The following is a 19829-nucleotide window of genomic DNA, read 5'->3' as shown; positions in this document are numbered from 1 at the left end:
TCTTTGATCTTCATAAATGAATGTTTTAAGTCCTCTTCACTTTCAGCAAGCAAGGTTGTATCATCTGTATATCGCAGGTTGTTAATGAGTCTTCCTCCAATCCTGATGCCATGTTTTTCTTCATAGAACCCAGCTTCATGTAGAGATATGCAAAAAAAAAAAAAAAAAAAAAAAAAAAAAAAATTCTAGAAATGTTCTTAGGATTTCTCTATCCTCTAAGATAGATTTCTCTATCCTCAGGCTAAATTTAATCCTCAGGCAATTTTAATCTCTTCTTTTACATTATATATTTTAAATGGTCTTTTTAAAGCATTGTTATATACAATAACATTAATTTCTGTGAAAATGTGTATGTTTATATTCCTTAGGTATAGAATCTCTTGAAAAATTTCCAGATGGAAATATAAAAAAATTTTTCTCTCCTTTCCCCCCAGAGTATTTAACTTGAATATTCAATTAATGTATAGACTATAAATTAGGTTAAAAACTAAGTATTTGAAAATCTTAAACCTTATCTTTCATAGTGGAGCTAACTATAATAATATATTCAACCACACATGAAGCACCTAATATGTATCGGACACTGAGTACTATTGATGGATAACGTGACATTGAAAATGTTTTCCATCACTTAATATTTTTACCTTGGAATAAAGCTCCACATTAAATGTGGAGCCAAAGACCTGAGCTGCATGCACATATGCCTAAAAGCAGTTTACAGTTTCTTTTTGCACTCTTTTTCATATTTTGTTATTTCTGAAGATAGAATTGTTTATATTACATCATTTCATATTTTCTAGTCAGTACATTTATGAAAATTTACTAATAATATATTTATGAACAAAATCATGCGAATGCTTTTTATCCTCGATTGTTCTGATGTTCTTTTGCTTTGTTTTACTTTTTGTACCCAGTTACTTCCAATCTTTTCTTATTGTTGTTGTTGTTGTTAGGTGCCATCGAGTTGGAACTGACTCACAGTGACCCTATGCACAACAGAACAAAACACTGCCCAGTCCTGGGCCAACCTCACAATTGTCACCACACTTGAGCCCATTGATGCTGCCACTTTGCCAGTCCATCTCTCTGGGCGTCTTACTCTTTTTTTTCTGACCCTCCACCTTACCAAACATGATATCCTTCTCCAGCGGCTGGTCCCACCTGACAACATGTCCAAAGTATGAGAGACGAAGTTTGACTATCTTGGCCTCTAAGGAGCGCTCTGGCTGCACTTCTTCCAACACAGATCTGTTGGTTCCTTTGGCAGTCTATGGTACTTTCAATATTGTCCTCCAACACCATAGCTCAAATTCATCAGTTCTTTTACGATCTTCCTTATTCACTGTCCAACTTTTGCATGATATGAGGTTATTGAAAATATGATGATTTGGGTCAGGCATATCTTGGTCCTCAAGCTGACATCTTTGCTCAACATTTTAAAAGGTCTTGTGCAGCAGATTTGCCTAATGCAGTAGGTCATTTGATTTCTTGGCTACTGCTTCCATGAGTGTTGATTCGATCCAAGAAAAATGAAGTGATTGACAACTTCAGCTCATTTTCCAATATTTTCGTTATTTGCTATCACTGTTGTTATGTGCCTTCAAGTCAGTGCTGACTCTTAGTGGCCCTATGTGCAGCAGAACAAAACAGTTCCAGTCCTGCAGCATTAGACTATGTCTGAGCTCATTGTTGAAGCCAGTGTGTCAATTCACCTTGTTAAGGGTTTCCTCTTTTTTGCTGACCCTCCATTTTATTAAGCATGATGTCCTTTCCAGGGACTGATCTCTCCTGATAACATAACCCAAGTATGAGACAAAGCTTAGTCATGCTCACTTCTAATGAGCATTCTAACTGTAATTCTTCCAAAATGAATTGTTCATCTTTCTGGAAGCCCAAGATATATTAAATTTTCTTCACCAACACTATAATCAAAGGAATCCATTCTTCTTTGATCTTCACTGTCCAACTTTCGGATGCACAAGAGCTGAGATAGAGCAAGGGATGATATTAAGGAGATCTGAAGCAGTTACAAGTATCTCTGGGAATTTAGCAGTATGTAAATTAAAATGTTGATGGTTGGAACCGACAATGCTTCTCAGTGGGAGAAAGATGTAGCAGTGTGCTCCCCTAAAGATTTCTTTCATAAAGATTACAGCAGTGTGTTTCTACATCAAATCATGGGGAACCCATATAGACTAGTTCTACTCTGTTCTCTAGGGTAACTGTGAATTGGAATCCACTTGATCACAATGAATTTGGCTAGTTATTAAGTGCTGAGGAGTTGGATCTAACTCACAGTGATGCTATAAAGAGTTTGTGAGGAATGGCTGATAGGTGTGAACCACTGCCCATGTGGTTAGCAGTGCAGCGTTTATTCTACAATGTCACATCAAGATTTGGTTAGTAGTCAAGATTTGGTGAAGTGTGTTCCATTTGTGCCAGCCCTGGGTCCATGGTACAAACTTGATAATTGTATTATTATACCTAGGTCTAGTTATGTAAGACCATTTAAATTTTCTATTACTGGAATCCTGGTGAGGTGCTGTAGGATAAGCACTGAACTACTAACCACAAGGTCATTGGTTCAAACCAACCAGTCTCTCCTCAGAAACCCTACACAGGATTTAATTGCCTCAATGGGAATTAACCACAGAATGATTATTCAGTTGGGCTTGGCATTGATTTAAATTAAGAAACTTGTTTTTAATGTTCTGTTTCATATTCAAACAAGTTTATTAAATGTCATTAAATATATATTTATTGAATGGCTATTTCTTTGCCTGGCATTGTATCCGAAACAGTGTCAAATAATCTAATTAGGAATGCAGCTGAAAAAATAGATATTTTCAGAATTTTAAAATAAGTGGTAAGCAAAGGGTACTCTGGAGTAAAAAAGTGGACCACTTAGGTCAACCAACCTGGGATTTAAAAAGGTTTTCTGGGGGAGATGACTTCTAAAACGAGTCATGAGGATCAAGGATTAATCAGTTGGAGAATGCGAAGGAAGGGTGTTCCAGATAGAGGGAACTGCAGCTACAGAGTTCAGAAAGTTGGGAATAATTGTGGAAATGATGGTAAACAAGTCATTCAGAGTGACTACCACGTAAATCCGTATTACGCTCTGGTAGTGGCATGATTACAAGTCAGGCTGCTAATCTCAAGGTCAGCAATACAAAACTACCTACAGTTCCTCAGGAGAAAGATGAGATTTCCTGCTTCTGTGAAGATTTACAGCATTGGACATACAGGATCACTATTAGTAACAACTGACTCCCTGGCATATAACCACCAACCACATAAATATATCAGGGAGGGGTAAGAGAGTTATGTCACAAGGAAACTATTCCCCTTTAGGATTTGTTTTCTTTTTCTTTTTAGTGAAAGCATTATTTTAAGATATGGAATGGAGGTTTCCATATCTATGGAAAGCCTTGATTTCAAATTTTCCTGATTTCAAAAACATAAGCAGGAAATTATTATTGTATATTTCAACCGTGACTTCCTTTTCTTCTTTACTGGCAAAGAAAAATTTACTTAAGTTGTTTTCCAAACTTGGAGGAGATTCATAATTGATCTAAAGCAGTTATCAGCATTTCATTTCCCATGCCAGTAATGAAATGGAATAGAATTCTTATCAAGGAAAGGAGGGATTCTTCTGGTCTTCAGGGAAAATGTCTTCACTAATGAAAGAACTATGGCAAAATATGCTGGTTTTGGCTGGATGTTATTGTTTCTGCATGTGATCCTTATAAATGTGATAACCCATCTTATGGTCCTGGATGAAGACACAGATGGTATCCCAAGAAAGACAAAACAGAAAGAGAATATGTGGACTCCACATGATATTGTTGAACTACCCAAATATTCCTATCTCAGAACTTTCTATATGCAATAAAATTGATCTCTTAATTGTAAAGCCACATTTGCAGCCAAAATATCTTAACTGGTATGAGCACTAAACGTTCTAATACCTTGAGTTACTTGTTCAGTTACTTAAGTAACAGACTCATTCAAACATACCCCTTTTCACATTAAGTCAGCTCCTTCTTTGTAAACATTGGGAGAAATAAGTAAGGCTCTAAAAAAAAAAAAGTCACCTGTTAGTATCAGAGAATCCATTGAAGGAAAAAAAAAAAAATAGAGGTTGAAGATCGACAGGTTGCTTGGGCTCATAAGGAAAACAGTTAAAAATTCTGGATCCCAGAAAAAGAAGAAGAAAAAAAATCTAGATCCCTGATATACAAATAATGTTATTATCTCAATATGTTTTAAATTTATATCCTTAAATTATAATAGTTGCAAAAGAAATAAAAGTACTAGTACTAAGTGGCACTTTCTTTGATGTTCTTTAAATGTTTATTATTCCCTAACTATTGTGATTGGATTTTAGGTAAATTTCCTAGGTTCTCATGAACAATCTGTGATTATACTGTAAGGTATTTTGCTTGTCTTAGTTGTCTAGTGCTGCTTAAGAGATACAACAAATGGATGGTTTAAATAGAAGTGTATTCCTTCACAGTTTAGAAGGCTAGATGTCTGAATTCATAGTGACAGTTCTAAAGAAAGTGTCTTGTCTACTTTCCTCATTTGTAGACCTGGCCCTTCTTGGAGATTTCCATGTGTCTTGGATCTAGGAGATTCACAGTACAGGAACTCTAGGGCCAAAGGACACACTCTTCTTTATTGGTGGTAGGAGTTCCCTGCTCACTTCTCTCTCCTTTTATATCTCAAAAGAGATGAACTCAAGATACAGCTTAATTCTGTAGGTTGCATCTGACCTCATTTTCATCACTGAAGTGAGGATTTACAATCCATAGGATAATTACATCAGATCAGAGCTGATCACATCAGATCACATCATGGAGGGTAATTGCATTATATTAGATCTCATCTTGTGAAATTACTGCCTCTTAACTGCCAAGCCACTGAGAATCCAGGCATAGCTAGGTTAACACAAAATCTTAGCTATCATACTATATTTTTACTTTGGAGGTCTAATGATGGAATGTCTATCAGTTCTCAATGAAAAGGGTCACTATTTTAAGAACTTGTAAAATATTTTCAGAAGAGAGAAAGGGAGATTAAAACTGATGTGACTTCTTTAGTTGTATATACCTTCCAACATTTATAAGTGAAAGCATTTTGTTTTAGAGAAAGACTATTTATCCTCCTCTAACTTTATCTGTCTTTTTCAGAGTTCTTGTGTGGTACTGTAGGATCAACACTAGACTGCTAACCACATGGTTGGTTGTTCAAACCCAGCAGCCGATTACTGTAAACACTATATAGTGTTGCTATGAATCAGAACTGACTTGATGACACTTAACAATAACAACATATCTATTATGGAACCCCTACTATCTATTGAAACAGAACTAATAACTTTCATAAAAGTTATTACATCCACTCTTCACTAATCAAGATGGTTGAGTTCCAAAAACGGAATTCAGAATGCTGACTCTGAAGACAGGTCCTTGTCTCCTTTCGGCATCTGTAGAGACAGCATTGTGTGATAATGGACTGTGATCACATCAAATCACAAAATGGAGGATGAATACATTGTTATGTAACTGCCAACCACATCATTATGTAACTGCAAAAGTTCCGAGTATCATGACCCAGCCAAGTTGACACACAGCCAGTATTACTTTCGCCTTGCTCCTTGGACTTTGTTACAGACAGGCAAACATTGATAATGTACAGAATAGTCAAAGAGCAGGGTTTTTTTTTTTTTTTACTATTGCTATAAATGAAAAATATCAAATACTTGAAAAATGAGACATAAGGTGAATGTTACTTTTTTTGGGGAGCAATATATACTGTTTATTGTTAATATTTTAATAGTTATAAATCAAATAGTCAACAAAAATAATAAACGTTTGATTCTCTTCGTGATTCTATGCATACTTGGAAAATAAGTTTTCTATTGTTAAGTGCTGTCTAGTTGGTTCTGACTCATAGCAACCCTTGATAGGGTTTCTGAAGAGTGACTGGTGAGCTTGAATCACCAACCTTGTGGTTCAAACTGACATTGCAGTCTATCACATTTACACATATGCCACACCAGGACTCATAATTTGAAATAAAAAAAAATGACTATTAGATTTTGCCCAGTATTATCTTTCCAGGTAAATATTTCATTAGTAAATTAGTAAAAATTCTGAAGGTGGTACAGCACTAGGCAGTGTTTCTGTAATACCTGGGTATGCTATGAATTGGAATCCATCCAATGGCTCCTTCCATAATAAAATTAGATCATCTTATTAAATAGACCAGTTAAAATTGTGAAGATTGACATGATTTTAGACTTTTTAATCAGGAAAGTATAATGTGCAAAACATGACTTGCTCTGTTATATATATTGACAATTATATGGTCTCCCGTGCCTTAGAGAACTGCAGAGTCTGATAATCCATTTAGATCATATTGTACTATAACTTTGTAGTTAACATTTAATTGTTTCTCTTATAACGTTTTAATGTACCCTAGAAAACCCTATACAGGGTCGCTATGAGTCAGAACTGACTCAAGGGCACTTAACAACAACAATAAAAATAATAAAATTGAATTTTGGAAAAGACTTTGACCAAAATCTATTTTATATTTAAGATGGTGAGATGTGAGGTGTGGAGGTAACTCAGATTTTAATCTGTCAAATGTTTAAACTACTTGGCCTACCTATAGATTTTTTTCTTCTGAAACTTGTCAAACCAGTTTATTGCTTTTGTAGTTTATATAGGCATGTGGACTTCTATAGACTTAAGTTTTGTTTATTTTACACCTTAGTCATGTTGGAAATTACCCAAATTCATTGTTGAATTAATCTACTAGATGGGAGAAGTTATATAATCATGTTACCTTTCGCAAAATTCTGCATTTGTCCCCTGACTGTTGATATTGAGTTTGTCCATTACCTGTTTCCACACATGTAGTTGATTTGGTTCTTGTGTATTCCTTCTAATGAGGTACACCTTTAGAGTCATTGCTTATGTTGAAAAAATTCCAATGAATTGACAGTGTATCTTGTAAATTTCTATCATGTGATCCTGAATGCCCTTTTTATCACCAATGCAGTGTTTTCCAATAACTGAGTCTTCTTTGTTTCCAATTGATACGTCCTAATCACCAGCTTGAAGGAGCTGTGGTAGCATAGTGGTTACGAATCGGGCTGTGAACTGCAAGGTCAGCAGTTCGAAACTACCAGCTGCTCCGTGGGAGAAAGATGAGGCTTTCTGCTCCCGTAAAGATTTACAGCCCCGGAAACCCTGTTCAGGGTCGCTATGGGTCGGCACTGACTCGACAGCACTTAACAACAACAACAATCACCAGCTTGAGGACTAAGGTGTGCCTAACTCAAGCCATTGTGTTTTCAATAACCTCATATGGATGTGAAAGCTGGATAGTGAATAAGGAAGATCGTAGAAGAGTTGATGCCTTTGAATTTTGGTGTTGGAGGAGAATACTAAAAGTGCCATGGACTGCCAAAAGAACCAATAGATCTGTTTTGGAAGAAGTGCAGCCAGAGTGCTCCTTGGAGGCCAGGATGGCTAAACTTCATCTCTCATACTTTGGACATATTGTCAGGAGGCAACAGTCGCTGGAGAAGAATGTCATGCTGGGTAAGATGGAGGGTCAGAGAAAAAGAGGAAGACCCCCAACGAGATGGATCAGCCAGGTGACATCATTGATGGCGTCAAGTGTGGCAGCGGTAGTGAGGTTGGCCCAGGATCTGACATTGTTTCATTCTGCTGTGCATGGGGTCGCTAGGAGTCAGTTCCGACTTGATGGCACTTGGTAACAACAACAACAACAAATCACCAGCAATTATCAATGAATATTGACCACATATTTGATTAATTTCAGAAATTGGTAAAAATCTTCAATTTCTTTGTCTTGGCATTAGATTAAATGCTCTTCATTTTGTTGTTGTCGTTGTTGGGTGTCTGTGTTGCTCCCTGGTCTTGTGTTGTCTTCACAGTTGTTATGTTTGAATTGATTGTTTTAGCCACTGTGTAATTCCATCTCATTTAAGATTTACCTCGTTTTGTTATTGTTGCTTACTGAATGCGCCACTTTACCAAGCATGGTGTCCTTTTCCAGGAACTGGTCCCTCTTGATAAAATGTCCAAAGTATATGCAATGAAGTTTTGCCATCCTCACTTCTAATGAGTATTGTGACTTTATTTATTTAAAAATACATTAATCATTTGTATGAATGAATATCTTTCTTTTACTGACAGCATAAAGGATAGAACTTAAGATTCTCTTTTTAACAATGAGTATGAGCTCATTCTTCAGTTTGACATTCCTGGCATAGTAGAACATATGCTAATTGGATTCAAAATGGCTGATACCAGTCCATTTCAGCTCACTCAAATTCAAATTTTCCTAGATTCATACTATGTACAGTCCACATTTCAATTATTAATGCATGATTGAAGCTGTTTCTTTTTATTTTGAGTCATGTTACATTAGTAAATGAAGTTCCCAAAAGCTTTACATAATCCACATACATGATAAGGTAGAATATACTTTAAGGCAGCAATTCTTTCCCAGTTGTATTTTGAATGCCTTCCGACCAGAAGGGATTAGCTTCCAGCACTGTTTCAGACAATGTTCCGCTGTTACTCATAAGGTTTTTACTGGCCAAGACCAAAGAAGAATTGATGCCTTTGAATTATTAGGTCTGTAGAAAATAATGACTAAGTTGGGGACTGTGAGAAGAACACATAAATCTGCCATGGAAGAAGTACAGCAAGAATGCTCCTTAGAAGGGAGAATGGTGAGGTTTCATTTTACATATTTTGGGCATGTTTTAAGGAAGGACCAATCCATGAAGAAGGATATCATGCTTCTATAGTAGAGGGCATGCAGAGAAGAGGAAGATGTTCAATAATGTGGCTTGAAACAGTGACTGCGCTAGTGGGCTTATATGTACCTATGATTTTATAAGGATGGTGCAGGACAAGGTGTTTTATTTTGTTTTGCTTAGGGACCACTATGAGTCATAATTGACCCAATAGCACCTTGTTGTTGTTGTCAGGTGTCATCGAGTTAGAACTGACTCATAGTGACCCCATGCACAGCAGAATGAAACAGTGTCCTATCCTGGGCCAACCTCACTACCCCTGCCACATTTGACGCCATCAGTGATGCCACCTGGCTGATCCATCTCATTGGGGGTCTTCCTCTTTTTCTCTGACCCTCCATCTTACCCAGCATGACATCCTTCTCCAGTGACTGTTCCCTCCGGACAATATGTCCAAAGTATGAGAGATGAAGTTTAGCCATCCTGGCCTCCAAGGAGCACTCTGGCTGCACTTCTCCCAAAACTGATCTATTGGTTCTTTTGGCAGTCCATGGCACTTTCAGTATTCTCCTACAACACCACAACTCAATAGCACCTAGCACCAACAAAATAACAAAATTATAGTATCTTTTTTATCATGTCTAATTGTTAATGTGATACAAGAAATTACATATGTAAATAAATATGAATGTATACATAAAAGCAAAAATAACTGAAATAGTTATGGCCCATTCTTGCATGTTTAAAATAATTGTTACTGATAAATACATCTTAATGTTGACATTTTCAAACAAAATACTGGAAGATTTTGTTATTTTTGTTTGTAATTAATCATTGAAATTACTATAATGTACCTGATTTAGTCATCTATTTCATTAGGGTCAAATGAGGTCTGATGAAAATTAAACTTTTCTAGAACAGTTTATGGAGCTCTGGTAGCGTAGTGGTTACAAATAGGGCTGCTGACCTCAAGGTCAGCCGTTGGAAACTCCCAGCTGTTCCGCAGGAGAAAGATGATGTGTTCTGCTCCTGTAAAGATTTACAGCCTTGGAAACCCTGTGCAGGGTCACTATGAGTCGGAACTGACTCCACGGCACATAACAACAACAATAACAGTTTAATTAGGCTCCCTGGTAATGTAGTGGTTACGAGTTGGGCTGCTAACCTCAAGGTCAACAGTTCAAAACTACCAGCAATTCCATGGGAAAAAGATGAGGCTTTCTGCTCCCATAATGATTTACATCCTAGGAAACACTATACAGGGTCACTATGAGTCAGAATGGACTCCACGGCACATCACCACCACCACCATAACAGTTTAATACATGAAAACCAATGAATTATAATATCAACATCTTTTAAAGCATCCTAATACTTTATTCAGTGAATTAGTATTAGTAAAATATTAGTAACAATAACTTATTGCTGCTCTTAATTGAGCATATACTATACTGGACTCTGTGATAGATGCTTTATATACAATATTATAGTTCAATGTGAACAACACTCTAGAAAAGTAGGAAGTTTTATCTGTATATTGTCAGTGAAGAAATAGACACTCTTGTTGTTGTTATTAAGTGCCACTGAGTCGATTCTGACCCCTAGCGACCCTGTATAGGGCTTCCAAGGAGCAGCTTGAACCATTGACCTTGCAATTCAAACAACTTTGCAGTCTGATGCATTAACCCACAGCACCACACCAGGACTCAGTAAATTGCTTTTAGGTTTTTTAACTAGTAAACAGTAGGGGCAGAATTTAAATATATGTTTGCTTGACCCCAAAGGTAGATCTTCCCTTATGATACTCTATTGCAGTAAGGATCCTAAATTTATTTAAAAGTCCACTATTCACAGATAATTATAATAGTGATGATTTGTGATGATGGATGACAGCACTAATAATTTTATATGAAGTTAACAAAATATGTTAGTATTCATTTACTGTGGTTCCAGCCTGAGAAGATAGTAGAGCATTGACAAATAGTAACATTGTTAGAATCGGATCCCATTGCTATTAGTGAAGACCCTAATATTGATTATTATTTAAGAGATGAATCCTGTGAGAGTCACAAATAAAGTGATTCTGGAATCATAATATAAGAGGTATTGTTAGAACATATTATGAAATTATGTAGAAAACTTCTAAATCTCACTCATTCCTATCTATACATACTCTCACTTAGCAATCTCGTTTTCTCACATTTCACAATTAAGTCAATAGTAAAAAATCTATCAGACTGTTTTGAGCATTGATGGCATACGTCTATCAGTAATACACACTGAGTTATGAGGCTGAATTGTGAGTTGAGAGTAACATTACCATTAATGATTATGGTTATGTGTTAACTTGGATGGACCATAATTCTCAGTGGCTTGGCAGGTATGTAATTATTTCATCTTCTGTTTTGTGATCTGATATGGTTACCCTCTATTTTAACATATTTTTTTCATAACAACATGGTCTTTAGACCCTATCTTTGTTAATAAGTGAAGAAAGTATGTATTTTTTTCTAGGATTTAAAAAATATATATAATTTTTGTTTTGAAATTACCATACTTGGATATTTTTGGGGTGGGCATGTATCTGGATCTCTTCCAGTAGCTGCCTTTCACATTTCTTGGCATAGACAGCTGAGCACTTCTAGTGTAGCACCCATTTGTTAAAATATCTTAATTGTTTGTCAGTTCCTAGAACATTGTTTTTGCTAGTGTCTTGAGGACAGTTTGTATTTCTTCCTTCAATACCATTGGTATTACATGTTAATAAATCACCTCTTGCTGTGTTATGGACGATGTAAGAAAATCTGAAACTTTTAAGTCAGAAACAAAGAACTTCATTATTCATGTCACAGCAGGAAGCATTGGCATCAGTATGTTTGAATCAATTCCTCTCTCAACTCCCTCTCTCAGTCCTAACACAATGATGTAAAGAGCACAGATGATACCTGCTTATACAGTGCTAGTGTTACAGAAAAGCAACACTGACTTTGGGAAATCCATTGCTTTTATAGCATATTGTCAACAGTCTGGCTCTTCATCGTGAAAGGACATGTTACCTTATCTTTCAAGGTTGCTCACTGCAGACACAACTCTGAGAAATGGCTCAGGTATTCTTGGTACACCCAGCAAAATGTGAAGGAGCAGAAGATTGAAGGGTTGTCTATTTCAATAGTACTTTTCAATTTTATATGATTTTACTCTTGGTTGTTATATGTACCATCTCATTTCATTCTCATTTGGTGTTTAGTTCCTTGATTTTTTCAAGTGTATGTAACAAATAGTAATAACTTTGTTAACTACGACTCTTCTATTATAAATATTTTGAATTATATTTGCTCTTATTTCTATGTGATTATATTTGCCTATATGTAATTGCTGAAAATTTTTTATGTCATCATAACTTTACGTACAGTTCTTTGGATTCAAATATCATTGTACTGGAATAATATTCAGGTGTATTTCACTTGCATGTATGAACTAACTTCATCAATTGTCTCTTTTATTTAACAGTGTATTCGCTGTTCAAATAGCTTGTCAAGACTGGGTTTAGCTATGAGGCAGTAATGGGCATTACCAAAGATGATCAAAATTTATTGTGTATAGAAATCATCTGATGAATTTAGAGTCTTTGGTCCAGCTTTAGAAATAAATTTTACTGTATTCTGATTTACTCTTTTCCTTGATATTTTATGGCTTTTAGTTTGGTCCAGGAATCCACAATTTTATTCAGAAATTTGTATATTGCTATAGTTAGATTTTTCTCCTACCATCTTGTTATTTATTTTGCATTTGTTACAACTGTGCTTTGCTTCCTTTTTCATCATTCTTTAGGATTAATAAGTATATTTTGTTATATCTCCTCTACAAGTATAGTCCTTTTCAATATACCTTTTAAAATTATTTGTAATGGTTGATCTAAAGATTAAAATGCACATCTTCAGGTAATTTCAGTGCCAATTATTTTGTAAATGAACTTCTGCAGTACTGACATTTTTTATTATTCATTGGCATTGCATAATATTCCCTAAAAGAAGAGTTGCCTAATAAATATGAAGCTGCTTTTTTTTTGGGAAGTGGTTATGCATATCTAAAAGATAGACTTCACTACATAGTTGCCTCCCACTTATTTGTACCATTTTCAAATCTCTGAGGAGTCTACGCTGTGATGATGTTTCATGGGACTGAAATTGGGGCAGTTGTAGTTATAGTCTTTGATAAGTCTGGGAAAAATGTGAAAGTAGTTAGTAGTTTGAAAACAGGAGTATGGGGGAAATGTATTAGAAGAGGGTCTCCATATACTCTAAGACCAACCATGACCAATATGCTCATATACAGGTCAATTTTGAGATGAGATATTTAAAGATGGAAATTTCCAAAGAGTCTTCAAACACATAGATATTTAGCAACTAATTTTGTTGTTTTGTGTTCCACTGGTAGTGAATGTTTCCATCCAGTCTTTTCTCTGTTACTCTTGTTTAATGCATAAACATCTTTTTATCCCTCAAGATGCAGTTTGACTACAACTGGCAAAAGACAAGAACTTTAAAATTAAAAAAAAAACTCATGTTAAAGACCAAAAAGCAAGTTACTTTTGGCTTTTTCTCTAAAGATCATATAATGTGTTTTGTTTTCAACAGCATGACATAGCATGACAGAACAAAGTACTTATCTTTTGTATTGTCAGCATTGTTATATCAGCTTCAAATGTTGAAATGGTTTTGAATACACTGTTGCTTTTATCGCCCCCTCCTTTGGGGCCTTGCACGGATTTCTCTAAAGTATTATATGTATCAAATAAATGATTCATTTATTTTCCCTGATACCTGAATTTGCTAAGAAAAAGTAAACATCCTCACAGTTCAAAACTGTATTTGCATGCTAATTGCTTTTGAAGTGATAAAAATACAGGTCAGTTGGACTTCTCGTCTTCAGATTTTCATTTTTTAGTTAACCTCTTGTGTTTAAGAGTGGGAAAGCAGTCGTGCATGTTGTGTAGGACAAAGTTTAAACAGTTAAAGAAATGAATTTTAATTGGGAGGTTTCAATTAAAAACCTAGAGTCAGATTCAGACTTTGAAATGCTAAGATGGTATTTCTCGTATCAGGGTAATACCTGCTGATATAGAAAACAAGCAACCCTCTCCCCAAATATCCTGTATCACAGAGGCTTAGCCCCATAACATTTATTTCCCATCGCATGACATTTCAGTGCACATGTTTCTGATTGAACTACTCCTGAAGGTTCTGTCACTTGTAACACATGGCTTTCAATATGACCTGCTGGTTGGCTGCTGCCAGATTGGGGATGGAGGGGAATGTGGCATTGGATTTTGGACTTTCTATGAGTTAATTCTGGAAGTAACATAGGCAAGGTTCTGCCATTTGTAAATTATGAAACCCTGGCGAAATTATTCATCTTTTATTTGCCATGTTGTTATTGTTGAATGCTGTGGAGTCGATTCTGACCCGTAGTGACCCTGTATAGGGTTTCCAAGGAGTGACTGGTAAGCTTGAACCACCACCTTGTAGTTGAAACTGACTTTGCAGTTCTAGGGTATAAACCTGCAGAGCCACATTAGGACTCCATACTAAATTATACATTAGAATAATGTTACTTACTTCACAGGCTTAGTATAAAAATTAAATAATGTGATGTGAATAAAGTACCTGGCAAAATGAAGGAAAAAATTTAACACTTGAAACAGGGTAATTTTTATTATTGTTGTTAAGTAGTGCTCCTCTATGATCACCCATAATAAATATGAGTTAATTTAGTTCACTACTAAAGCAATCTGTGTTAAAGAAGGAATCTTTTTATGTGTGATAAGCCATGTTGTTGTTAGGTGTCATCGAGTTGGTACCGATTCAAGGCAACCTTATGCACAGCAGAATGAAACCCTGCTCGATCCTGGGCCAACCTCACTATCATTGCCACGCTTGGGCTTGTTGATGCTACCACTTTGCCAGTCCATCTTGCTGGGGGTCTTCCTCTTTTTCTCTGACCCTCCACCCTACCAAACATGAGACTGGTCCCTCCTGACAATAAGTCCGAAGTATGAGAGATGAAGTTTGGCCATCTTGTCCTCCAAGGTAAACTCTGGCTGTACTTCTTCTAACACAGATCTGTTTTTCTTTTGGCAGCCCACGGCACTTTCAATATTCTCCTCCAACACCATAACTCAAAGGCATCAATTCTTCTATGATCTTTCTTATTCACTGTCCAGCTTTCGCATGCATATGAGATTATTGAAAATACCATGGCTTAGATCAGGTGCACCTTAGTCCTCCAGCTGACATCTTTGCTTTTCAATGCTTTCAAAAGGTCTTGTACAGCAGATTTGCCTAATGCAATACATTGTTTGATTTCTTGACTGCTGCTTCTGTGAGTGTTGATGGGTGATCGAAGAAGAATGAAGTCCTTGACAAGTTAATCCTTTCTCCGCTGATAAAGAATGCTGTTTACTGGTCCAGTGGTGAGGATTTTTGTCTTCTTTACATTGAGATGCAATCTGTACTAAAGGTTGTGCTCTTTGATCTTTATCAGTAAGTATTTTAAGTCCTCTTCACTTTCATCTGCATATCGCAGGTTGTTAGTGAGTCTTCCTCCAATCCCAATGCCATGTTTTTCTTCATATAACCCAGCTTCTCGGATTATTTGCTCAGCATACAGGTTCAATGTTGACTGTGGATTAAAGAAAAATGAAGTGTTTTGCAACTTCAATCTTTCCTCCATTTATCATGATGTTATTTACTGATCTAGTGTGAGGATTTTAATTTTCTTTACATTGAGGTGCAATCCATGCTGAAGACTGTGGTTACTGACCTTCAGCAGTAAGTATTTTAAACCATTTTCACTTTACTCATGCATGGTGGTGTCATATGCATATGGAAGGTTGTTACTGAATCGTTTTCCAATTCTGAAATCCTGTTCTTCTTCATTCGGTCCAGTTTCTTGGACTACTTGACCAGTGTAGCAACAAAAAGACAATATAGATTAAATAGTATAGTGAAAGGATATAACCCTTATGCGCATCTTCCTGATTTTACCCACTTGGTATGCCCTGGTTTTGTTTGAATGATTGCCTCTTGGTCTATCTATAGGTTCCTTATGAGCCCAATTAAGTGTTCTGGAATACCCATTCATTACAGTGCTATACATATTTCAACATGTTTCACACAGCCAAATACCTTTTCATAGTTAGTAAAGTACAAGTAAGTATCTTTCTGGTATACTATTAGCCAAGACCCATTAGATGTCAGTATTGATATTCCTCATTCCAAGTCCCCTTCTGATTCCAACTTGAATTTCTGGCAGCTCTCGTCAATATACTGGTGCAACTGTTTTTTAATTATCTTCAGTAAAATTTTACTTGCATGTGACATTAATGACGTTGTTTGATGATTTCCACATTCCATTAGGTCATCTCTCTTGGGAATGGGCTTCAAATTGTTCCCAGTGCTGCTGCATGAAATTGTTGAAATATTTCAGTTCATATTCCATCAATTCCTGAGACTTGGTTTTTGCCTGTGCCTTCAGTGCAGTTTGGGGTTTTTCCATAAATTCATTGGTTTTTGATCATATACACCTCTGACAATGGTTGAACATTGATCAATTATTTTTGGTACAGTTACACTGTTTATTCCTTCCATTGCCTTTTAATGCTTCCTGCATCATTCAATATTTTCCCCATAGAATCTTTCAATATTTAAAGTCTAGGCTTGAATTTTTCTTCAGTTCTTTTCAGGTTGGAAAATGCTGAGTGTGTTTATCCCTTTTGGTTTTCTAATACCAGGCCTTATTGCAAAGATTTTCATTGTATATTGAAAATCCTGAAAACAAAGTTATTTTCTGTGATTGTCAACCAAGTATATAGTTAGAGATGCTTCTCAGTGTTTTTTGCAATTCTGTTTTCTTTAGACAGTTATCCAGCGATTGCTGACTTATTCAGTGCCTTTAAGTAATTTCTGTCTAATCAGTTGATGAGTATTTACATGGATGGGGGTTTGACCTTGTCTGGAGTATTATTAGCTTACGTTCAAATTTAGTATACATTTTCCATGCCAATAGACAAATCTCAAGATATCAGGCAATATCAACATGAGAGTTTGCAAGAGAACATCGGGCAGGGGGATATTCTTTTGATGCCAGGTCTGCTTTTGATAGAGAAAGGAGAATGTGTTCATCCTGTCTTTGTCTGTTTTGTTTCATTAAATTTTGATTATGTATTTCTATCCTGTCTAATTGAAGATGCTGCTTCTGTTGTTGTTTACTGTGTGAACAAGTGTGTCTAAAAAGACAGAGATGTGGCATGCAGGTCTCTCTCTACTGAGGACAATATCAAGTTGCCTCCCTGATAATATCCTTTGTTGTTCATTTCAGGGTTTGTTGATATTTATGTATGTACCTACTTTTCTCACTCAAATAGAAATATCCTTTCAAGAAGGACAGAGTTAGTGTCTTTCCTCAGTATATGCCAAGTGTATTCTAAGGTTTTTCTGGACCACTGGAGAGTTTCTAAGATGGACAGGTTGCTTTTCTACTCTCTTTTTTTTCTGACTTTTGCTCATACTTCCACTGGGAGTAAATGTGTAGTATAACATGAGGAATTGGAGAGCACTCAGCTCTTGTGATGCAGTGAATATTTTTGTGTAATTTGTTCTAGCTTCTTGATTCAATGTTTATGTTATTCCTCAGAGAGTGAATGATTTGCACACCAAAGGTAAGCTTTAGGATCATTCTACACATGACCTGCATTTCATGGTAAAGCTTTTTGCTCCTCTTTCCTATCAACCCTAGAATGCTTTTCCTTATGTTTTTAAGGGGGGAAAAAGGTGACTCAAGGAAAAAATTAAATGCCAGCTCCAGTTCTATAATAACCCAATGTTTTTGTTTGCCATCAAGTCAGTTCTGACTCATAGCAACCCTTGTATAGGATTTCTGATGAGCAGCTGATGGATTTGAACTACCAACCTTACGGTTCGAAGTCCAGTGCTGATCCTACAGCACCACACTAGGAGCCTAGTCATCTCTACGGTATTAATACTTTACAATGGTAAATTTAATAGATAGATGGTAGTTCATATTACATTATGTGAGGGAGCATTTTCCTGGGCCAAATGAGTTTTCTATTAGAGAAGACTGCCAATTATGTGGAGTGCCTTTGATTTTAATTGGTAAGTGATAAGAATAGCCAGGTAACCAGCCCAAAAGAAGAAGAGCTTGAGTGTGTGACTGTGAATCCTTAGTATACAAACTCAGAAAATAAAGACATGCAATAAAACTATGAACAGTAGATAGTTTACCTGAGGCAGTCCTCTTTGATTCGTTTGATTAGTTAAAAGTGAGTTTAACGTGCTCAGCTGACTGTAAGCTTTGTTGCTGCTTTGTGCCATTGAATCAGTACTGATTCATAGCGATCCGGTATTGGGTTTCTTAGAGATTCTGGTGGGTTTGAACTGCTAACCCTGTGATGATCAGTCCAGAGCTGATCCTGCAGTGCCACACCAGGGATCACTTGTGAACTATTGTTGTTAAGTGCCATTGAGTCAGTTCCTACTCATAGCAACCCTTTATAGGGTTTCTGAGGAGCAACTGGTAAGCTTGAACCACTTTGTGGTGTGCAATCCAGTGTTGAGCCTACAGAAGTCCTAACTTGTGAACTAGTCATTATTATTTCTATAAGGAAAAAAACATATATATATATATACAGAGAGAGAGAGAGAGAGAGAGAGAGAGAGAGCAGAGAGGAAAGGGATTATATATTAGCAACTATGTTCTCTGGTAGCGTAGTGGTTACGAATCGGGCTGCGAACCTTAAGGTCAGCGGTTCGAAACTACCAGCCGCTCAGCGGGAGAAAGATGAGGCTTTCTACTCCCGTAAGGATTTACACCCTCGGAAACCCTGTACAGGGTCGCTATGGGTCGGAACCGACTCGACGGCACTTAACAACAACAACAATGTTCAACATGTTTAAATCATGTTCAGGCATGTTAAATCATGTTTTGTACTTAAGACATTTAATATATCTCACTATGAGAAGTCACTTTTTGGGCGATCTTTGCCATCTGAAATATGACTGAAACTTGAAGAGAGATTTTTCAAGATATAAATCCCTGAATTTCAAGACTAAAGACCTAGTTTTTAAGATCCCTCTAAGTAGCTGTGTGGATTTTGTCACTTAACCTCTTTGAAACTCAGTTCTCATTCTTACAATGATTTGTAGTGTGTACTCTTGAGGTGGGATAGAAGGTTTTAAGTCCTGACTCTGTGTGGCCTAGGGCAAGCCTTCAAGTTCTTTATTTGTATATGGCAATAATAGTATCTGCTTCAAATGGTTCTGGGATTTAAATAGACAATTATGTCAATGTCTGTAGAAAAATGCTTGCCATTAGAAAATACCCAATAAATACTATTCTGTTACATCTAAGTTTCTGAACACCCTACCCTTTTAACAGATCCCTAAATGAACATACAAGGGGGCTTCAAAAGTTCATGGAAAAATTCCATTATTTTTCATTCCATTTTTCCATAACCTTTTGGAAGCTCCCTCATATTTACTTTCTTCAATACTCACACTCCATTTTCTCTGTACACCTCCTGCTTGTGAGAGTCCATTATTTACATAGCTAGAATTATTATCTCTTTATGTTTTAAGATGGTGCTTCCCAAACTTCAGAAAAATGGCATTAAAAAACAATGAGATTTTTAGAACGAATTTTTTGAAGCACCATCTTCTCTTTAGCTCTCCCCCATTCTAGTTCCTGTTTTACATCCCCAGCTTTTTTTCTGAGTATTTCCTACTAAATGTCTTCTGCCATTAACTTCAAGAGATCTAAACCAATCTTATTTTCTCTATAACCTAAGAACTTGCCCAAATTTCCCAATTTTTTTTGCCAAAGGAACCACCGTTCTAATATTCCTTCATACTTGATTAATTATAGACATATTTCAGTCTGTATTTTGATCAGCTGTTTTCTATCAGACAGCCTTTGAAAATTTTCTTATGCCTATAAAGGTTTA

The 19829-nt window shown here is 36.2% G+C and overlaps 1 protein-coding gene and 1 pseudogene across 4 annotated transcripts in view; one reads left to right on the top strand and one right to left on the bottom strand.

Moving 5' to 3' along the window:
* The window catches only part of LOC102826069, a 22607-nt pseudogene extending 15624 nt beyond the window's left edge, over positions 1-6983 (bottom strand).
* ERBB4 (v-erb-b2 avian erythroblastic leukemia viral oncogene homolog 4) overlaps positions 1-19829 on the top strand; it is a 1604115-nt gene that overhangs the window by 42745 nt on the left and 1541541 nt on the right. The gene's annotated exons all lie outside the window — the stretch shown is intronic.

The sequence above is a fragment of the Chrysochloris asiatica genome, unplaced genomic scaffold (assembly GCF_000296735.1).
Source record: "Chrysochloris asiatica unplaced genomic scaffold, ChrAsi1.0 scaffold00212, whole genome shotgun sequence".
NCBI lineage: Eukaryota > Metazoa > Chordata > Mammalia > Afrosoricida > Chrysochloridae > Chrysochloris > Chrysochloris asiatica.
This window is presented reverse-complemented; position numbering and strand designations above follow the sequence as displayed.